At 37.8% G+C, this 3753-nt stretch overlaps 1 long non-coding RNA gene across 2 annotated transcripts; it reads right to left on the minus strand.

Moving 5' to 3' along the window:
* Nucleotides 1–639: 639 nt before the first annotated feature.
* On the minus strand, nt 640–2414 carry LOC134225999 (uncharacterized). 2 transcript variants are annotated; one of them, XR_009983368.1, is made up of 3 exons: nt 1895–2414; nt 1240–1823; nt 640–1171 (listed from the first exon to the last, which is right to left on the minus strand). It is a non-coding gene; the product is annotated as an uncharacterized LOC134225999 (long non-coding RNA). The 2 variants fall into 2 exon arrangements; XR_009983367.1 differs by having other exon boundaries at nt 1240–1357; nt 1504–2414.
* Nucleotides 2415–3753: the final 1339 nt, after the last annotated feature.

Genomic DNA, 3753 nt, shown 5'->3' on the forward strand with positions numbered 1-3753 from the left:
CCTTCTTGTTTCTCATTTCTTGCATCTTACATATTACTTCTCACTTCTCCTTTCTCACTTCTGATATCCCACATCTTATTTACTTCTCACTTTTCTCTTTTCAAAAATCACTTTCCACTGCTCACCTTTTACTTCTCACTACTCGCATATCATTCCTTACTTCACACTTCTCATCGCTTTTTGAAGTATTTTCGTGTTTAAAAGGTGGTTTGTTCGATATGTCTGAGAAAGAACTGGCTGAGATTTCTTGAGATTTAAACTTGCAGAGAAATGCATAAGCATCCTCTATGTCTTTCGGGCGGACCACTTGAACATGTCCGAAATATGTGCCTTTCAAGCCGGATATGGATGCAGCAAGGCCATCTTCATCAATAAAAAGATTAATAGCTGCCCAGTTAGCTTTAAAGCCTGTCCACGTTAAATTTCGGGCACTGAGATATTATCCAAATGATTTTTAGCCATTTTATCAATTTGGATGAGAATGAAACATGTTCAATGTATCACATAAAGCGGAGAGATTCAGCTGTGTGTAAATTGATCTTTTCAGTGGTTTGTGAAAATTTTAAAAAATCGCTTTGAAGGATGGTTGTTCGAAATTTAACGTGGACAGGCTTTATGTAGTATTTTGCTCTGTAGAAATGCTCTGAAGGATCAGAGTTCAATAAAAAATAATTTTATTCCACTAATTATAAGTTACAACAAGTATCATTCACTTCTCACTCGAAACTAATTGAATTTTTCTTCCGATAAACCTTTTATTAACTAAATCTATCAACTCAGCAAAACGGTCCTGGTCAAAGTCTGCATCGATGTCGTCCTATCCGTTGTCGTTCGCGTGCCTTTTCGCACGTTGCCACCTCAGCTGGATAATTTCCTGGGTCATCACTTTTACGTTGCATCGATTAATGGGCCGGTCGATGGCTCGTTCTGATGGGATGGCACGTGGGCAACTCTGATCCTAACGCCTCCCCCCTCAAGTATCAAGCGTCCTCGTTTGATGTTTCAGGAGCTCGAACCTTGGTTCTGGGATAAGTTTCAGCCGCTTCTGTCCGGGGTCCTTTCTTGTTATTTGAGTGTTCGAACCATCGGTTGCTTCTACTTCTTCTAGCTTCTTTGTTCTAAGCATCAGTGCCTCAACGTGGTTCTTTTTGGCATCCTTCTTGTGAGTTTTCTTGTAAAGAAAAGCAATGAGAAACAGAGAAATGTTAAAATCAGGAGGCCTAGCCCTCCAAAAGTTACCCTTTTATGTGTGCTGTTAAAGGAAAGCTGGATCATGCTCAATTCTTCCAGGTTTTGAATCCGCAGCATAACATTTTGCTCCTCGTTGTACGTGTAGTTTGACTTCTGAAGAGGTTTACTGTAAATTGGGATCAAGTAGTTGTCTTGTCTTATAACATCTATTTTACCAGAGAATGGAAAATTTCGTGCTTTGATTGTGCAATTGCCGATTTCTATTATTGTTGGTTCGGTAATGATTCTTGAATCCCCGCATGAGTCGTTTACCTCGATGTTTTCCGTAGTGTCAATTAGGATTACGCCGTCCGTGATCTCTTTGGAATCCTTGTATTGTGCTTACGAGTGTGCATTTTGGTGTTTGATGCGTTAATATATTTTAGATGTATTCGTCCTCGATCAGGTTGGTACCTTCACAAATGTCGCATTTTGTCGTTTGGGCGTAGATCAGATTGCCGTGCTTTGCCACCAGGTTTATGTTTCTATCCTCGAATTGTTGACTTTCAACGTGTGGAGCTCCAGGAGGTCGAAGTCCTTGTCATCTAGTACTGGGGTCTTCACAAGTACCATCGCTTGTCCGGTGCTTGAATCTGTTATGTTATTGATTTTGTTTTTATAAAGTTCGTTAATTTGGATATGTTTGATTTGATTTTGTACTAACTTATTCTCCTGATTCTTCAATATTCCTATTCCTTCGTTTATGCTATCAAGATCTTCGTTATCGGGATTACCCGCAATGAATTTAATTGCTGTTCCGAGGACATTTATCAGTGCTCTTTTTGTTCTACTTGGGATTAAACTAAATAGTTTCTTTAGCTATTGTTAACTTTTCCTGTAGGGTTTGCTCTAAGACTTGTGATATAGCTACTTGGTATAGACAATCTTGACATGAGACGTCATATGCATTATTTACAGTGAAAATTAGATTTGTGTACTTTGATGTCAAGCTTCTCTATATCAAGTGATATAGCTCGTAGTCTGGATGGCATATAAGTGTTCAACGGTTTTAAATGAGTGCGTGATTTTTTCTATGTATTTGATGTTATCTTCTAGTGATTCCAAACTAATCTTATGTAGTGTCCTATCGTATCCTATCCTTATCCGTACTGTTTTTGATTTTATGGCCACCATGCAATTGTTATTCGATATTTCCTTATATGTAGTCGCATTTATCAGGTGGATGAAGGTTAATCTGAAAAAGGAACATATTTCATTTGTTTAATGTTTTGTTCTATTGAGGGATTTAAAGTGTTATATGTTTTTATTTTTTAATCCGATTTTTATGTATTTTGATGTCATTACTATCTATGTATGTGAGTTCGTTATTAGCACAGATAACAGATATTTAGGCTAGAACAAATTTTATCGAAAATCCTGTGTAAACTTTTGAATTGATATACGTTGGCCCACTACTGCCATCTACTCAACTTATTGCGGCAGTACATGCGATCGCAGCGGATTAACAACCGTCGAACGCAGCCAATGTATTTGACAGCTGCATTCGGGCTGCGTTTTCAATAACAATGATCCTAGCGCCATCTCCAATCGATTGCCAAACGCGGTACCAATTTAAAATACATTTGAATTAACGGTTGCGGATGTTTACACACGTATCGGATGCCAGCCTCAATATCTGTTATCTGTGTTATTAGTTTTAACTGTTGAAATTTTATTCGGATCTCTATCTTTATTTAGTCTTTGACTGTTTTTAATATAAAGTTTGTCATTCGATGTTTAAGGATCTGTCTCAATTGGATGATTAAACTCAAATTAAACTTAAAAGTGACAGTTCAATAATTATCGAATAACCCTGCTGGATGAGCAGGATTACTTTTGACAGATATCGAATCATTCTCGATCGATGTCTTATTGGAATTACTGGGTAGCACGCAGCCATTCTTATGGCCGGGTGATTTTTAAATTTTCGAACTGTCAGTTTTAAGTAAAATCACAGATAACAGATATTGAGGCTGGCATCCGATACGTGTGTAAACATCCGCAACCGTTAATTCAAATGTATTTTAAATTGATACCGCGTTTGGCAATCGATTGGAGATGGCGCAAAGATCATTGTTATTGAAAACGCAGCCCGAATGCAGCTGTCAAATGCATTGGCTGCGTTCGACGGTTGTTAATCAGCTGCGTCCGTGTGTACTGCCGCAATCAGTTGAGTAGATGGCAGTAGTGGCTCAACGTATATCAATTCAAAAGTTTACACAGGATTTTCAATAAAATTTGTTCTAGCCTAAATATCTGTTATCTGTGACTATAGTAAGCGACCAAGAACCTTCATTTAAATCCATTGATTTCGTCGGTTTTCTCAACGATTTAGGCTCTGTCTCATTTCCCGAATCAAATTTAATTTTACCACAGATAAATCTGAGCAGAGGAATTCAAATAAATTTTAATTTTCCGGAATCTACTGAAGTTTAAAATGGAAGGGGACGGAAGCAATTCAAAGCCATTCAAGACCTCAAGAGATAAACATGAACCAAATTGACATTAGCCAGATAAAGCTAC

Source organism: Armigeres subalbatus, chromosome 3 (genome assembly GCF_024139115.2).
Source record: "Armigeres subalbatus isolate Guangzhou_Male chromosome 3, GZ_Asu_2, whole genome shotgun sequence".
Taxonomy (NCBI): Eukaryota; Metazoa; Arthropoda; class Insecta; order Diptera; family Culicidae; genus Armigeres; species Armigeres subalbatus.